A 19459-nucleotide genomic window follows, 5' to 3' on the forward strand; every position below is an offset into this window, starting at 1 on the left:
GAAGCCCTCTCCTGGTGTCACCCCCCCTTTCCTTCACACAACTCCTTCAATCAGAAAATTTACCACAGGGATAAACGGTTTGTTTAGCAGATAGGTGTCAAAGGAACTGGTCTGTGTTCCACTTACACCTCCATGGCCATCTCCTGTGATATGGAGATTAGATGATGTGGGAACAATGGACACAGGATGACTCCCTGCCGTGACCCTGTGGTAGGGGCTGCTATCTAATTAGCAAGCTTGGAAGTATCCAGACAGAACGACTCCAGGAAAATATGGTTCATATCTCGCAAGCCATATTTCCGATAAATATGGCAACCATAAAAATGGTGTCTCTGCATGCGGACGATGCTGGCACACCTTTTTTATGGGAGTAGGACATTGGGAAGTACCCCAGGCGTGATATCAGCCAATGGGGAACTAGTAGACAAGTCATGAGTCCTCTCGTTCTGTAGCTAAATTCATAACTGTCACAATGAGAGCGTTGGCGTCCGCCTACGACGCTCCCAGACAAAGTTATGGCCCATATTCCATGTTGTGGATATTGTCCATAACTCCAGCCAGGGGTGGAGCAGTGCTCCCTCTGAGGTCACTAAGGTAGGAGGGGACCTGGATTTGCCCAGGTTGATAACCCTACTTCGGCCATTTTCCAGTGTTCTTTCGCTGGGGGTCACGTGTAGGAAACATCTGTGGGAAGGATCCTAGAAACCTGGTTCACGGCGCCCCCCTGTGGCCAGACGCACTAGGTAACTGCTGGAACTGTGTATGCCTGTTTGTAACCCATGCTTTGATTGTAACTGTACTCTGACCTATGTATATTCTGTAGATCCCCTATTGTATATATTGTAGTTTCTAGTGCGGCTTCGGCTGATTAAATTATATAATTAATCTTGGGCTGTTCTGTTATCTCGATCTTGAATCCCACGTCTGTGTGTTCGGCTAATAGTTACCGTGAAGCGGTTGGTGGCAGCGAGTTGTGCCAAGGATTATTGTGGGGAGGCCAGTGAGATTCGGGGAGGTTTTATATATTCCGCCCGCGGAGGTCGGGGGAATATATACCCTACTCTCACCGGGGACCCTTCAATAATCGGCATAAGTAGTATAGCGGCCTCCTTGCTTATTGTCGGGCAATTCCATAATTGGCCTGACTATAAGAGGGGCGCTAGAGAGTGCGTCACGTGCTCTGTCTGTCGGTCGGGAGGTATAAAGGAGGGGTGACCCCCACTTGTTACCCCCCGATTGTGACGTACTGGTAGCCAGCGCGGGGGATTTCTGAGTGACCCCCCCGGTGGTTCGTGACAGGACCTGTCAAGCATATTAATGTTGCTGAGACTTGTGGTGACCTTAATATTATATATCATTGTGTATTTACGATTGAACATTTTGCCTTTCAACCCAGGTAATTCTTCTCTTTTCTCTCTCTATGTAAAAACACAGTCACCTTTTCAAGCATGAGTCGTCCTCTTCATTTCCTAACACACAAGCTCCCTCCTCCCCGTGCCAAGGACTTTGAAGTGATGACCAGTGATGAGCAAGCACTAAAATGTTCTACTGCTTAGCAGGGCTTCCATGAGGGCATTACAACGGTGTACCGGGACCGATGAAGAGGGGGGGCCCAGCCGTGCCTGAGATAATTACTTAGCTTTATTAAGCCCCGGCCGGGCCCTCCCTCTTCACTGGGGCTCCAGTCACAGCCACAGCAGAGGGTCCTGGCAGTGTCGCTTCAGCCACTGCACCCTCGGATAAATTGCCTGAGAAGCCCTTCCAGAGCATCACATGCAAATTAGCCATGTGGCCGGAAGAAAGCCGAGTGGAGTAGAGCAGGGAGCCAGTGCATCTTCCCGCAGCCCAGTGTGATGAGGTCATCAATCTGCCCCTCATCACAGTGCTGCGGGCAATGCCGAGGTGGCAATTTCACAGTATCTGGCGGGGACAGGTAGGCGCTCCAAGAGCTGAAGATTGCCAGGGGTGATGGGGGGCCTGCAGTCCCCAGCCCCTGCCTAGCTTTAGCTGGATTCGCGTCAGAGGGTGCACATCCAGCTTAAGTGCATGGCGACTACACGCAACCTGGAATACATGCAACGTAGAAGCCAGGGAGGATGAGTAAAATATTTTCTTTTTGCGGCAAAAAAATATTAAAGGAGAGCCCTGCAAGGGGACGTACACAAGAAGGAGGGCATATATACCAAAAAGGGGACAAAAACCGGGATGGGGATAACAATATACCAGAATGTGCCCAGGAGGGGAATATATATATATATATATATATATATATATATAATATATACGCCAGGAGGTGCCCTTGAGGGGGTCATATATACAAAAAGAAGGTCATAGATACCAGGAAGGGGACAAAAACCAGGATGGCGACATTTTACTAGAATGTGTCCAGGAGGGAGATATAAATATATATGCCAGGAGGGGCCCTGGATGGGGACATATATACAAGAAGGAGGACATATACAAGGATGGGGACAAAAGCCAGAATGGGGACAGTATACCAGAATGTGCGAAGGAAGGGGATATATATATTCCAAGAGGAGCCCTGGAAAGGGACATATGTACAAGAAGGAGGACATATATACAAGGAAGGGGACAAAAACCAGGATGGGGACATATATATCAGAATGTGCCCAGGAGGGGGATATACATACCAGGATGAGATATATATACCAGAATGGGGACATACAGTACATACCAGAAGGGTCCCAGGATCGGGACATATATACCAGGAGAAGGACATATATGCTAGGAAAAGGACAAAAATCAGGATGGGGACATAATACCAGGAAGGGCCCAGGATGCGTACATACAATACATACCAGGAAGGGACCAGGATGGGGACATATATACCAGGAAGGGGACATATATACCAGGAGAACATTATACAGAGGGGTAATGTGTGTGAGGGGGGTATAGTATATAGAGGAGCAGTGTGTGTGTGTGTGAAGATATATGTATATGTATATATATATTTTTATATATATATATATATATATATATATATAAAAAGAGAGGCAACTTTTGTCTTTTGTGGGCATAGTATACAAAGGGGCAGTGTACTTGAGGGATATTATACAGAGGGGTAGTCTGTGTACAGCAGTATGTGTGGGGGGAAATTATACAGAGGGGTAGTGTGTGTGGGGAATATTATACAGAGGGGCAGTGTGTGTGTGGGGGGGGATATTACACACATGGCAACATTGTTGGTACCCCTCGTTTAGTGAAAGAAAAGCCCGCAATGAACTTGAATCTGACAAAAGTAATAATAAATAAAAAAAACTATGAAAATTAACTAATGAAAGTCAGACATTGCTTTTCAACCATGCTTCCACAGAATTTAAAAAAAAATCCAAAACTCATGAAATAGGCCTGGAGAGAAATGATGGAACCCTTAACTTAATATTTTGTTGCACAACCTTTTGAGGCAAATACTGCAATGAAACAATTCCTGTAACTGTCAATGAGATTTCTGCACCTCTCAACAGGTATTTTGGCCCGCTCCTTGCCATTGGCAAACTACAGTCTGGCTTTTTTATGATTTTTTTCAACAATAGTGTCCTTCTTGGTAGTCTCCCATGAAGTCTACTTTGGCTTAAACAACAACGAATGGTGCAATCTGACACTGATGTTCCTTGAGCTTGAAGTTCACCTTTTATCTTGTTATAAGTTTTTCTGGGCTCTTTAGTTACGTTTCGTATTATCCGTCTCTTTGATTTGTCATCAATTTTCCTCCTGCGGTCACGTCCAGGGAGGTTGGCTACAGTTCCATCGATCTTGAATTTCTGAATAATATGTGCAACTGTAGTCACAGGAACATCAAGCTGTTTGGAGATGGTCTTATAACCTTAACCTTTAACATGTTTGTCTATAATTTTCTTTCTAATCTCCTGAGACAACTCTTTCCTTCGCTTCCTCTGGCCCATGTTGAGTGTGGTACACACTATGTCACCAAACAGCACAGTGATTATGTGTAACCTTATATTCAGGTCCACTGACTGATTTCAAGATTGCAGACACCTGTGATGCTAATTAGTGGACCCAACTTGATTTAACATGTCCCCTTTGTCACATTATTTTCAGGGGTACCATCATTTCTGTCCAGGTCTATTTCATGAGCTTTATGTTTTTAAAAATTCTTTGGAAACATGGTTGAAAAGCAATGTGTGACTTTCATTTGTTCATTTTAGTAAATTCTTTTTATTTATTATTACTTTTGTCAGATTCAAGTTATTTCTGTGACCATTGTGGGTTTTTATTTCATAAAACGAGGGGTACCAACAATTTGGACCACGTGTGCATATAGAGGACCAGTGTTATGAAGAGGTGAGGACAAAGCAGCGGTGGAAGAAGGAGAGAGGTGAGTACCTATCGTTTTTATTTTTATAAATAAGTGAGTACACGGTGGCCAGAGGCCTGGGGTGCTGCATGATACATGGAGGCCTGGGGGGCTGGCTGCATGATACATGGAGGCCTGGGGGCCTGTGTTATGAACTGTAACCGTGGACGATCATAAAAAATCCCATTAATTAGGAAAAAAACAAAAACCACAAGAGTAGTTGGAATCTAAGCTGACTGCAATCCCCTATCTATCGGACAACACTAGAAGTAGCAGTGAGATGTTCCTAACACACCTAGGCACCTCGTCACTGCCGGAGAAGCTTGCTACACCTCAAAGATAGAAATGAGGAAAACTAACTTGCCTCGGAGCAGTCACCAAAAGTATAGCAAGCCGTGTGTGTGGGATATTATATAGAGGGGCAGTGTGTGTGGGGATATTATACAGATGAGCAGTGTGTGTGGGAGAGATATTATACAGAGGAGCTGTGTGTGGGTGGGATATTTAACAGAGGAGCAGTGTGTGTGGGAATATTATGCAGAGGAGCTGTGTGTGGGGGATATTAAACAGAGGAGCTGTGTGTGTGTGAGGGATATTATACAGAGGAGCAGTGTGTGGAGGGAATATTATACACTGGAGCAGTGTGCATGGGGGAAAATTATACACGGGGCATTGTGTGTAGGTATGTTATACAGAGAGGCAGTGTGTTTGGGGATATTATACATGGGGCAGTGTGGGGGAGATATTATGGAGAGGGGCAGTGTAGAGGGTGTATTATTGAAAGGGGATGTTTAGAGGGTGAATTATAACTTTTCTGAGGGAAATAGTTCATTTTCTGGAACAATTTCAAGGCTGCTAACACTTTTGGCCATGATTGTGTGTGTATATATATATATGCACATTTTTCCAAGCATGGCAATGAGAGTGTGGAAGGTTTGAGCGGTGGAGGTGGAGCTGGAGTGGAGCCTGGGCAGAGCCTCAAGGGGGCCCAAAAATGTTGTCAGTATTGGTCCCTGAAATTCCTAGCGGTGGCCCTGGTGCTGGGTACTTGAATCGAGCAGGTCAGAGGCTCAGATGAGCTCGATTTGAGTAACAAGTATAATAGAGGTCAAAGGAAACTCAAGCATTTTTCCAGAAGCCCTCCCAGGAAAATCACTGAAATGGATGGAAACATAGCTCAAATGGAATGGGAACAGCATAGGGAAGACACGTACATCCGTCTGATTCCTAGGTTGCTGCTTTCAACAAGGTTGTCATAGTATTAGGCTGTGAACACATTGCAATTTTAGATGCACTTTTGAATGCAGATTTGTCACAAAACCTGAAGGAATCCTGATGCAGCAAAGTCAATGAGAATCCAGAAGTGTCATGCACGTTGCATATTTGTAACTTTCAGATTTGGTGCAGAAAATAATCTCCAGGGTGTCAACTCATCTTGTGGTATTTTAATCCATAAATAAGGAATTTAGTTCAGCTCACCACTCCAAAGCTGGTTTCTCTAACTTCTTGTCCGGTGCACGTAACAAGTGGTTTGGCTACCACAGCTGAATAATCAGTCACATCAAGAGGAGGAGGATAGGAGAGAAGATCCAGCACCGATGTAATAAAAAAGATTATTCAAAATTCATAAAAAAGGTAATTCCAACCAAGTGCAAAATATATTTATGCTTGACGCGTTTCTGAGAAAGTAGACTCCTTATTCATAAGCAACATTTTAATCCATAGCCTTCAATAAAGTCAGTCAAAAACTCTATAAAAACGACGGTGAAAAATGCATGCAAAACCACATTGAAAAGGTGGTACAAACATGCATTTGTGCCACTGTGTTTAAACTGCCAAAAGATGCAGAAATGGTGCAGGAATTTCTGAAACCAAATAGTCAACCAGCGCACATACCCTTAAGGGTACTTTACACGCTGCGACATCGCTAGCCAATGCTAGCGATGTCCAGTGCGAAAGCACCCGCCCACGTCGCACATGCGATATGTGGTGATTGCTGCCGTAGCAAACATTATCGCTACAGCAGCTTTACACGCACATACCTGCTCAGCGACGTCGTTGTGACTGCCGTACAATCCCTCCTTCAAGGGGGAGGTGCGTTCGGCGTCACAGTGACGTCACCGCGACGTCACTAGTCGGCCGGCCAATAGAAGCGGAGGGGCGGAGATGAGCGGGACGTAACATCCCGCCCACCGCATTCCTTCCGCATTGCCGGTGGTTCGCAGGTAAGGAGATGTTTGTCGTTCCTGCGGCTTCTCACATAGCGATGTGTGGAGCTGCAGGAGCGACAAACAACATTGTACCGGCAGCAGGAGCGACATTATGGAAATGAACGACGTGACACAGATCAGCGAGATTGTACGCTTCTGTGCTCGTTCATTGTTCCACCTAGGATTTACGTGTTGCGATGTCGCTACCTGCGCCGGGTGTGCGTCACTAACGACGTGACCCCGACGATATAGTGGTAGCGATGTCGCAACGTGTAAAGTACCCCTTACAGTCGTTCTATAAGTACACTGCTGCTGCAACATAAAAACAAAAGTCCTTTTCACTTGCTACGCATTTTCTTTTCCTGATTAATATCGGAGAGTTTGCAGGCATATATTATATATCTAATTTAAAATGTGCAAGGCATGCGGTAAGGGACGGAAAAGTGGATGTGCTGCTGACGGCACACGCAGAAGCCATGGACATGGTCCAGGTGAATCTGAGCCTGTTGCACAACAAACAAACTCAGATCAATGAAACAAAGAATTGATCCTGCTCCAGGGTTTACCTTTCATGGTTGGGTGACCAGAGGAAAGTTGCTCTAGATCCAAAAATCAGAGTGGCACACTTCAAAGGAGGCAGATGTCCAGCAAGTAATCCACAGAAGAAGAAAAAATGGCTCCACTCCAAGGTCCGTAAAAAAAAAGATTTATTAATATAAAAAGGTGTGCATAAAAACTGCAGTGGCAGAGCTGGGTGCCAGCTCCCACAGGACTACGGCCTTTTCGCACTAACCATGTGCTTCTACAGGTCCAAGCTCAGATCAAGCCTCAGTACTTGAACTCAAAAAACATTATAATTAAAAATAAAATTCATGAGTGCAACTTAACCACAACATAAAACGTTTTCCACAAGGAGATCACAAAAATATTCCATATCCATTGGTACATCCTTCAGGATGACTCTGTTCTGGAAAAATGTCTCCCTGCACTCGTAGGGCTCCTAAGGTCAAAAATACAGTGACAACCAAAATGGTAACAATGTTTTGAACTTTTCACTTTCAGGCTCCATATCTCACCATCCACTACAGCTTTGAGCGTGAGACTACCTTCATTTTACAGACAATCATCTTGGCTATCGCATACATAAATTTGACTTGCAACTATTTAGCACCTGATTAGTTATGTAAATTCTTGTCATGTCAATGCAGTGTTACTGTTTTGTTCCATAAAATCTTAATATATATTTTTATTGTTTTGTTATTATTTTGTAAATCTTCGCATTCAACACTGCTTGAATCCTTCTGGCCATGCTCTTGATCCAATTCAAGCTTGCTTGCCCAAAATCTGATCCCGAGTCTCTACTATTTGGTCCTAATGTTGGTGCATACTGGTCAACTCACTTGGGTATATGCACAGCTTTTTATTCAACTCTACCCACAAGTGTTCCATTGGGTTGAGGTCTGGGGACTGTGGGGGCCAATCAAGCACCTCTACTTCATTGTCATTAAACCATTTCTTCTGCAATCTTGACGTATGCTTCAAGTAGTTGTCCTGCTAGAACACTATGTAGTTTTTTTTCATAATTTTTACACTCTAGTACTAGGGTATCTCGTCTTGAAGGATACTCACATATAGCTCAGCATTGAGACCGTCATCGATCCTGGTCAAGTATCCAATGGCTTTGGCTGTAATACAACCTCATATCATCAGGCTGCCTCAACTGAACTTAACAGTTCCATCAATATCTTGATCCATTAGCCTCCACCTCTTGGCTTTTGAACGGATGGACGGACTTTATTTCATATTTGTCCAACTGTGATGGTACACACATACAGTGGAACCTTTGTTACGAGAACAATCTGTTCTGGGAGTGTGCTTGTACACCAAGTTACTCGTCTAGCAAAGCAAAATTTCCCATAGGAAATAATGGAAGCTCAGACAATTCGTTCCACAACATGTTCAATGTCCCATCCACACACGCACAAACACACACACACTCACACATACACTATGTTCACCTTACCCTCCGTTCCCTTGCCGGTCTCCTGGTTCTTGTAGTCTGCAGGTACAGGATGTGTATCTGGTAACCATCGCGACAGATGCCGGAGATTCCGCTTTCAGCGCTTCAACATCAGATGTCATATGCAGCCACTTGCCTCTGATTGGCCAGCGCGCTGACATCAAAGGCATGAGCCACTTACCTCTGATTGGTCAGTTTGCTGCCTTTGAGAAGTGGCTCACAGTGGAAGTTCCTCCATTGTCGCGATGGTTACAGGATACACATACTGTACCTGCGGATTACAAGAACCAGGAGGCCGGCGAGGGATTGGAAGGTAAGGTGAGCATAATATAATAATAAGTTTTATTTCTATAGCGCCAACATATTCCGCAGAGCTTTACAATTCAGAGGGGACATGTACAGACAATATGAGACAATACAAAATAACAAAATTAAGATACCAGGAGGAGTGAGGGCCCTGCTCGTAATCTTACAGTCTATGAGGAAATAGGTGAGGCACAAAAGTTGAATGGGGGGAGAAAAGTTTGTTATATATGGTCCAGCCATCGATTTAATACGGGATTCAAAACCAGCTGTATGAACCCGTCATCGGCCAGAATTTATATAGGTACAGGGGACAAGAATTGGAAGTAAATTTTTGGGAAGGGCAGAAAGGGACTAGATTAGATCAGGGCGGTGAGGTGATAGGCTAGTCTAAAGAAATGCGTTTTTAGGGCCCACTTAAAGGTGTGGATGTTGGGTATTAACCGGATTGCTCTTTGTAGTGTGTTCCCGAGCATAGGCGCAGCTCGTGAGAAATCTTGAAGACGGGAGTGAGAGGTTCGAATTGTTGAGGATGTCAGTCTTAGGTCATTAGCAGAGCAGAGGGCACGGGTGGGGTGATAGACAGAGATGAGGGAGGAGATTTTGGCGGGGTGCAGAACTGTGGAGAGCTTTGTGAGTGAGAGTGATAAGTTTATGTTGGATTCTGTAGCGGATAGGCAACCAGTGCAATGACTGGCAAGAGCAGAGGCATCAGTGAAGCGGTAGCAGAGGAAAATGATCCTGGCTGCGGCATTCAGAATAGATTGGTGAGGGGAGAGTTTAGTAACAGGGAGACAGACTAATTAGTAAGGAATTACAATAATCCAGGCGAGAAAGAATTAGAGCGACAGTTAGGCTATGTGTGCACAGTGCGTTTTTCGCGGCGTTTTTGCTCGTTTTTCGGGTGCGTTTTTGGCCACAAAACTGCAGGACTTTGCTTCCCCAGCAAAGTCTATGAGTTTTCATTTTTGCTGTCCGCACACATCTGTTTTTTTTACCTGCGTTTTTGAGTTAAAAAAAAAAATGGACATGTCAGTTCTTTCCTGCGCAAAACGCAGAGATCAAAAACGCAGCAAAACGCAGCCAAAAACGCACCAAATCGCGGCAAAAACGCATGCGTTTTTTGATGCGTTTTTTCGACGCAGGTGCGTTTTTGTGCGTTTTTAGCGGCCAAAAACGCACAAAAACGCAGCGTCAAAAAGACGCAGTGTGCAAACCTAGCCTAAGAGTTTTTGCAGAGTCAATGGTAAGATAAGGTCGAATTCTCGAGATGTTTTTGAGGTGGAATTGGCAAGAACGAGCAAGTGAACGAATATGTGAAGGAGAGATCGGAGTCAAATATAACCACAAGACAGCGGGCATGCTGCTGGGGCTTAATGGTAGAGCCACACACAGAAATGGTAAGATTGGGTTTCGGAAGGTTAGGAGAGGGAGGAAACAGAAGAAGTTCAGTTTTTGACAGGTTCAGTTTTAGATAGAGGGAGGACATGATGTTGGAAACAGCGGACAGACAATCGGTTGTATATTGTAATAGTGCAGGGGTGATGTCAGGAGAACATGTGTACAGTTGGGTGTCATCAGCATAGAGATGGTACTGGAAACCAAATTTGCTGATGGTTTGTGTGACGCCCTGGGCAAGCCAGGGGTCACAGGTAATGACATCACCACACCCTACACCCCGGATAGGTACACCAAAGCTAAACCAGAAACCCTTGTTGCCTTCCTCCAGGGGCTGATGTCCACACCAGGGGGTGGGCCAGGCAGTTGGCTCCGCCCACCAAGGAGGTCACAGTCCTGGAGGCGGGAAAACCAGGCAGTTGAAGGGAGATAGAGTTTGAAGTGAGAGGGAAGTGGTAGAGGAGCAAATGAGAGGAGTTGAAGTGAAGGAGAAAGTGACAGTTTGGAAAGCCTGAAGTTGGTCCGGGTGTGTGCCCCGGACTGAGACAGAAAGGTTAGCAGATGGTGGTGACCGTCTGCAGGAGAGGCTGATCGGAGGTTGCCGAAAGGACCGTGGACGGGTGGTTTCCCGGCGGTACCGGACCGGTATACAAGGAGAAGCCAGCACCATTGGCAGGGGTCTTTCGGATCCCGGCAAGGCTAGGAGTCGCCGTGAATTTGCCAAATCCGTCAGTGAAGGGGACCTCCGGGTCTCCCAACAACTAAGTCCCGATTGAAGGTAACAGTTCAACCGTAGGAGAGAGACACCGCCACCGCCAAGGCACCAGTTTCTCAGGGCCAGTGCCTGCGGGCACAGAGGGGCTCCTCCGGCCCATATCCAAGTCGGGGAGCTGGTTACCGGTGGGAACCCATCGCTACCAACATTACACTAGGTGCAGGGACAGAGACCGTCACCGCCAACTACCGGGGAAAAGCAACAGCAGCCGTCCATGGGAACCGTCTTTCCAGCCGTGTGTTTTACCGAGAACTGTGTCAACGTCTCAGGCTGAGTGAGTAGTGATGAGCGAGTACTAAAAAGCTCGGGTGCTCGAGGCTCGGGCCGAGCATCCCAAGATACTCGTGTACTCGGCCCGAGCACCGAGCCCAATGTTATCCTATGGGAGACCCGAGTATTTTTATGAAATGACCCCCGGCAGCATGTAGAAACCCTAAAAATGTCACAAAAGCCTCAGAAGAGTGCTCAAATGACATGCCAACAGCATGGGGAAGACCCCTTGAAGCATTTATCACTCAAAAGTCACAGCTGTGAACAATTTTGTCTGCGTTTTACGCCATTTTTACGGACTCACCAGAAAACCTTCAAAAATGACACCAAAATGAATTTTCATGGCGGAAATGTTTAGGGCACATACCCAATAGTGAGATAGAGCTGGTGTATGTTACTTTTGGAGATTACATGAAAGATTTTACGTGAAAACATTGTGTGGCACTCCAATGTCCCTGAGAAGAGACGTACATGAAGGCCTCTTGAGTCTAATGTGCCCATTTTGAGGAAGAAGGTCTATTGTAGTATAGCCCTTTGGCAGGGCAGCCAAAAATTGGGAGGCTCCACATTGTCCCTGGATAGAGACGTGCATGAGGGCCTGTAAACCTGAAGTGCCCATTGTAAGGAAGTGGGTCTATTGTAGTATAGCCCTTTGGCAGGGCAGCCAAAAATTGTGAGGCTCCACGTTGTCCCTGGATAGAGACGTGCATGAGGGCCTGTAAACCTGAAGTGCCCATTGTAAGGAAGTGGGTCTATTGTAGTATAGCCCTTTAGCAGGGCAGCCAAAAATTGGGAGGCTCCACGTTGTCCCTGGATAGAGACGTGCATGATGGCCTGTAAATCTGAAGTGCCCATTGTAAGGAAGTGGGTCTATTGTAGTATAGCCCTTTGGCAGGGCAGCCAAAAATTGGGAGGCTCCACGTTGTCCCTGGATAGAGACGTGCATGAGGGCCTGTAAACCTGAGGTGCCCATTGTAAGGAAGTGGGTCTATTGTAGTATAGCTCTTTGGCAGGGCAGCCAAAAATTGGGAGGCTCCACATTGTCCCTGGATAGAGACGTGCATGAGGGCCTGTAAACCTGAAGTCCCCATTGTAAGGAAGTGGGTCTATTGTAGTATAGCCCTTTGGCAGGGCAGCCAAAAATTGGGAGGCTCCACGTTGTCCCTGGATAGAGACGTGCATGATGGCCTGTAAACCTGAAGTGCCCATTGTAAAAAAGTGGGTCTATTGTAGTATAGCCCTTTGGCAGGGCAGCCAAAAACTGGGATGCTCCACGTTGTCCCTGGATAGAGACGTGCATGAGGGCCTGTAAACCTGAAGTGCCCATTGTAAGGAAGTGGGTCTATTGTAGTATAGTCCTTTGGCAGGGCAGCCAAAAATTGGGAGGCTCCACATTGTCCCTGGATAGAGACGTGCATGATGGCCTGTAAACCTGAAGTGCCCATTGTAAGGAAGTGGGTCTATTGTAGTATAGTCCTTTGGCAGGGCAGCCAAAAATTGGGAGGCTCCACATTGTCCCTGGATAGAGACGTGCATGAGGGCCTGTAAACCTGAAGTTCCCATTGTAAGGAAGTGGGTCTATTGTAGTATAGCCCTTTGGCAGGGCAGCCAAAAATTGTGAGGCTCCACGTTGTCCCTGGATAGAGACGTGCATGAGGGCCTGTAAACCTGAAGTGCCCATTGTAAGGAAGTGGGTCTATTGTAGTATAGCCCTTTGGCAGGGCAGCCAAAAACTGGGAGGCTCCACGTTGTCCCTGGATAGAGACGTGCATGAGGGCCTGTAAACCTGAAGTGCCCATTGTAAGGAAGTGGGTCTATTGTAGTATAGCCCTTTGGCAGGGCAGCCAAAAATTGGGAGGCTCCACATTGTCCCTGGATAGAGACGTGCATGATGGCCTGTAAACCTGAAGTGCCCATTGTAAGGAAGTGGGTCTATTGTAGTATAGTCCTTTGGCAGGGCAGCCAAAAATTGGGAGGCTCCACATTGTCCCTGGATAGAGACGTGCATGAGGGCCTGTAAACCTGAAGTTCCCATTGTAAGGAAGTGGGTCTATTGTAGTATAGCCCTTTGGCAGGGCAGCCAAACATTGTGAGGCTCCACGTTGTCCCTGGATAGAGACGTGCATGAGGGCCTGTAAACCTGAAGTGCCCATTGTAAGGAAGTGGGTCTATTGTAGTATAGCCCTTTAGCAGGGCAGCCAAAAATTGGGAGGCTGCACGTTGTCCCTGGATAGAGACGTGCATGATGGCCTGTAAATCTGAAGTGCCCATTGTAAGGAAGTGGGTCTATTGTAGTATAGCCCTTTGGCAGGGCAGCCAAAAATTGGGAGGCTCCACGTTGTCCCTGGATAGAGACGTGCATGAGGGCCTGTAAACCTGAAGTGCCAATTGTAAGGAAGTGGGTCTATTGTAGTATAGCCCTTTGGCAGGGCAGCCAAAAATTGGGAGGCTCCACGTTGTCCCTGGATAGAGACGTGCATGAGGGCCTGTAAACCTGAAGTGCCCATTGTAAGGAAGTGGGTCTATTGTAGTATAGCCCTTTGGCAGGGCAGCCAAAAATTGGGAGGCTCCACGTTGTCCCTGGATAGAGACGTGCATGAGGGCCTGTAAACCTGAAGTGCCCATTGTAAGGAAGTGGGTCTATTGTAGTATAGCCCTTTGGCAGGGCAGCCAAAAATTGGGAGGCTCCACATTGTCCCTGGATAGAGACGTGCATGATGGCCTGTAAACCTGAAGTGCCCATTGTAAGGAAGTGGGTCTATTGTAGTATAGTCCTTTGGCAGGGCAGCCAAAAATTGGGAGGCTCCACATTGTCCCTGGATAGAGACGTGCATGAGGACCTGTAAACCTGAAGTGCCCATTGTAAGTAAGTGGGTCTATTGTAGTATAGCCCTTTGGCAGGGCAGCCAAAAATTGGGAGGCTCCACGTTGTCCCTGGATAGAGACGTGCATGAGGGCCTGTAAACCTGAAGTGCCCATTGTAAGGAAGTGGGTCTATTGTAGTATAGCCCTTTGGCAGGGCAGCCAACAATTGGGAGCCTCCACATTGTCCCTGGATAGAGACATGCATGAGGGCCTGTAAACCTGAAGTGCCCATTATAAGGAAGTGGGTCTATTGTATTATAGCCCATTGGCAGGGCAGCCAACAATTGAGAGGCTCCACGTTGTCCCTGGATAGAGACGTGTATGAGGGCCTGTAAACCTGAAGTGCCCATTGTAAGGAAGTGGGTCTATTGTAGTATAGCCCTTTGGCAGGGCAGCCAAACATTGGGAGGCTCCACATTGTCCCTGGATAGAGACGTGCATGAGGGCCTGTAAACCTGAAGTGCCCATTGTAAGGAAGTGGGTCTATTGTAGTATAGCCCTTTGGCAGGGCAGCCAAAAATTGGGAGACTCCACGTTGTCCCTGGATAGAGACGTGCATGATGGCCTGTAAACCTGAAGTGCCCATTGTAAGGAAGTGGGTCTATTGTAGTATAGCCCTTTGTCAGGGCAGCCAAAAATTGGGAGGCTCCACGTTGTCCCTGGATAGAGACGTGCATGATGGCCTGTAAACCTGAACTGCCCATTGTAAGGAAGTGGGTCTATTGTAGTATAGCCCTTTGGCAGGGCAGCCAAAAATTGGGAGGCTCCACGTTGTCCCTGGATAGAGACGTGCATGAGGGCCTGTAAACCTGAAGTGCCCATTGTAAGGAAGTGGGTCTATTGTAGTATAGCCCTTTGGCAGGGCAGCCAAAAATTGGGAGGCTCCACATTGTCCCTGGATAGAGACGTGCATGATGGCCTGTAAACCTGAAGTGCCCATTGTAAGGAAGTGGGTCTATTGTAGTATAGTCCTCTGGCAGGGCAGCCAAAAATTGGGAGGCTCCACATTGTCCCTGGATAGAGACGTGCATGAGGGCCTGTAAACCTGAAGTTCCCATTGTAAGGAAGTGGGTCTATTGTAGTATAGCCCTTTGGCAGGGCAGCCAAAAATTGTGAGGCTCCACGTTGTCCCTGGATAGAGACGTGCATGAGGGCCTGTAAACCTGAAGTGCCCATTGTAAGGAAGTGGGTCTATTGTAGTATAGCCCTTTAGCAGGGCAGCCAAAAATTGGGAGGCTGCACGTTGTCCCTGGATAGAGACGTGCATGATGGCCTGTAAATCTGAAGTGCCCATTGTAAGGAAGTGGGTCTATTGTAGTATAGCCCTTTGGCAGGGCAGCCAAAAATTGGGAGGCTCCACGTTGTCCCTGGATAGAGACGTGCATGAGGGCCTGTAAACCTGAAGTGCCCATTGTAAGGAAGTGGGTCTACTGTAGTATAGCCCTTTGGCAGGGCAGCCAAAAATTGGGAGGCTCCACGTTGTCCCTGGATAGAGACGTGCATGAGGGCCTGTAAACCTGAAGTGCCCATTGTAAGGAAGTGGGTCTATTGTAGTATAGCCCTTTGGCAGGGCAGCCAAAAATTGGGAGGCTCCACGTTGTCCCTGGATAGAGACGTGCATGAGGGCCTGTAAACCTGAAGTGCCCATTGTAAGGAAGTGGGTCTATTGTAGTATAGCCCTTTGGCAGGGCAGCCAAAAATTGGGAGGCTCCACATTGTCCCTGGATAGAGACGTGCATGATGGCCTGTAAACCTGAAGTGCCCATTGTAAGGAAGCGGGTCTATTGTAGTATAGTCCTTTGGCAGGGCAGCCAAAAATTGGGAGGCTCCACATTGTCCCTGGATAAAGACGTGCATGAGGACCTGTAAACCTGAAGTGCCCATTGTAAGTAAGTGGGTCTATTGTAGTATAGCCCTTTGGCAGGGCAGCCAAAAATTGGGAGGCTCCACGTTGTCCCTGGATAGAGACGTGCATGAGGGCCTGTAAACCTGAAGTGCCCATTGTAAGGAAGTGGGTCTATTGTAGTATAGCCCTTTGGCAGGGCAGCCAACAATTGGGAGCCTCCACATTGTCCCTGGATAGAGACATGCATGAGGGCCTGTAAACCTGAAGTGCCCATTATAAGGAAGTGGGTCTATTGTAGTATAGCCCATTGGCAGGGCAGCCAACAATTGAGAGGCTCCACGTTGTCCCTGGATAGAGACGTGCATGAGGGCCTGTAAACCTGAAGTGCCCATTGTAAGGAAGTGGGTCTATTGTAGTATAGCCCTTTGGCAGGGCAGCCAAACATTGGGAGGCTCCACATTGTCCCTGGATAGAGACGTGCATGAGGGCCTGTAAACCTGAAGTGCCCATTGTAAGGAAGTGGGTCTATTGTAGTATAGCCCTTTGGCAGGGCAGCCAAAAATTGGGAGACTCCACGTTGTCCCTGGATAGAGACGTGCATGATGGCCTGTAAACCTGAAGTGCCCATTGTAAGGAAGTGGGTCTATTGTAGTATAGCCCTTTGTCAGGGCAGCCAAAAATTGGGAGGCTCCACGTTGTCCCTGGATAGAGACGTGCATGATGGCCTGTAAACCTGAAGTGCCCATTGTAAGGAAGTGGGACTATTGTAGTATAGCCCTTTGGCAGGGCAGCCAAAAATTGGGAGGCTCCACGTTGTCCCTGGATAGAGACGTGCATGAGGGCCTGTAAACCTGAAGTGCCCATGGTAAGGAAGTGGGTCTATTGTAGTATAGCCCTTTGGCAGGGCAGCCAAAAATTGGAAGGCTCCACGTTGTCCCTGGATAGAGACGTGCATGAGGGCCTGTAAACCTGAAGTGCCCATTGTAAGGAAGTGGGTCTATTGTAGTATAGCCCTTTGGCAGGGCAGCCAAAAATTGGGAGGCTCCACGTTGTCCCTGGATAGAGACGTGCATGAGGGCCTGTAAACCTGAAGTGCCCATTGTAAGGAAGTGGGTCTATTGTAGTATAGCCCTTTGGCAGGGCAGCCAAAAATTGGGAGGCTCCACGTTGTCCCTGGATAGAGACGTGCATGAGGGCCTGTAAACCTGAAGTGCCCATTGTAAGGAAGTGGGTCTATTGTAGTATAGCCCTTTGGCAGGGCAGCCAAAAATTGGGAGGCTCCACATTGTCCCTGGATAGAGACGTGCATGATGGCCTGTAAACCTGAAGTGCCCATTGTAAGGAAGTGGGTCTATTGTAGTATAGTCCTTTGGCAGGGCAGCCAAAAATTGGGAGGCTCCACATTGTCCCTGGATAAAGACGTGCATGAGGACCTGTAAACCTGAAGTGCCCATTGTAAGTAAGTGGGTCTATTGTAGTATAGCCCTTTGGCAGGGCAGCCAAAAATTGGGAGGCTCCACGTTGTCCCTGGATAGAGACGTGCATGAGGGCCTGTAAACCTGAAGTGCCCATTGTAAGGAAGTGGGTCTATTGTAGTATAGCCCTTTGGCAGGGCAGCCAACAATTGGGAGCCTCCACATTGTCCCTGGATAGAGACATGCATGAGGGCCTGTAAACCTGAAGTGCCCATTATAAGGAAGTGGGTCTATTGTAGTATAGCCCATTGGCAGGGCAGCCAACAATTGAGAGGCTCCACGTTGTCCCTGGATAGAGACGTGCATGAGGGCCTGTAAACCTGAAGTGCCCATTGTAAGGAAGTGGGTCTATTGTAGTATAGCCCTTTGGCAGGGCAGCCAAACATTGGGAGGCTCCACATTGTCCCTGGATAGAGACGTGCATGAGGGCCTGTAAACCTGAAGTGCCCATTGTAAGGAAGTGGGTCTATTGTAGTATAGCCCTTTGGCAGGGCAGCCAAAAATTGGGAGACTCCACGTTGTCCCTGGATAGAGACGTGCATGATGGCCTGTAAACCTGAAGTGCCCATTGTAAGGAAGTGGGTCTATTGTAGTATAGCCCTTTGTCAGGGCAGCCAAAAATTGGGAGGCTCCACGTTGTCCCTGGATAGAGACGTGCATGATGGCCTGTAAACCTGAAGTGCCCATTGTAAGGAAGTGGGACTATTGTAGTATAGCCCTTTGGCAGGGCAGCCAAAAATTGGGAGGCTCCACGTTGTCCCTGGATAGAGACGTGCATGAGGGCCTGTAAACCTGAAGTGCCCATGGTAAGGAAGTGGGTCTATTGTAGTATAGCCCTTTGGCAGGGCAGCCAAAAATTGGGAGGCTCCACGTTGTCCCTGGATAGAGACGTGCATGAGGGCCTGTAAACCTGAAGTGCCCATTGTAAGGAAGTGGGTCTATTGTAGTATAGCCCTTTGGCAGGGCAGCCAAAAATTGGGAGGCTCCACGTTGTCCCTGGATAGCGACATGCATGAGGGCCTGTAAACCTGAAGTGCCCATTATAAGGAAGTGGGTCTATTGTAGTATAGCCCATTGGCAGGGCAGCCAACAATTGGGAGGCTCCACGTTGTCCCTGGATAGAGACGTGCATGAGGGCCTGTAAACCTGAAGTGCCCATTGTAAGGAAGTGGGTCTATTGTAGTATAGCCCTTTGGCAGGGCAGCCAAAAATTGGGAGGCTCCACGTTGTCCCTGGATAGAGACGTGCTCGATGGCCTGTAAACCTGAAGTGCCCATTGTAAGGAAGTGGGTCTATTGTAGTATAGCCCTTTGGCAGGGCAGCCAAAAATTGGGAGGCTCCACATTGTCCCTGGATAGAGACGTGCATGAGGGCCTGTAAACCTGAAGTGCCCATTGTAAGGAAGTGGGTCTATTGTAGTATAGCCCTTTGGCAGGGCAGCCAAAAATTGGGAGGCTCCACGTTGTCCCTGGATAGAGACGTGCATGATGGCCTGTAAACCTGAAGTGCCCATTGTAAGGAAGTGGGTCTATTGTAGTATAGCCCTTTGGCAGGGCAGCCAAAAATTGGGAGGCTCCACGTTGTCCCTGGATAGAGAGGTGCATGAGGGCCTGTAAACCTGAAGTGCCCATTGGAAGGAAGTGGGTCTATTGTAGTATAGCCCTTTGACAGGGCAGCCAAAAATTGGGAGGCTCCACGTTGTCCCTGGATAGAGACGTGCATGAGGGCCTGTAAACCTGAAGTGCCCATTGTAAGGAAGTGGGTCTATTGTAGTATAGCCCTTTGGCAGGGCAGCCAAAAATTGGGAGGCTCCACGTTGTCCCTGGATAGAGACGTGCATGAGGGCCTGTAAACCTGAAGTGCCCATTGTAAGAAAGTGGGTCTATTGTAGTATAGCCCTTTGGCAGGGCAGCCAAAAATTGGGAGTCTCCACGTTGTCCCTGGATAGAGACGTGCATGAG

The sequence above is a fragment of the Anomaloglossus baeobatrachus genome, chromosome 7 (genome assembly GCF_048569485.1).
Source record: "Anomaloglossus baeobatrachus isolate aAnoBae1 chromosome 7, aAnoBae1.hap1, whole genome shotgun sequence".
Taxonomy (NCBI): domain Eukaryota; kingdom Metazoa; phylum Chordata; class Amphibia; order Anura; family Aromobatidae; genus Anomaloglossus; species Anomaloglossus baeobatrachus.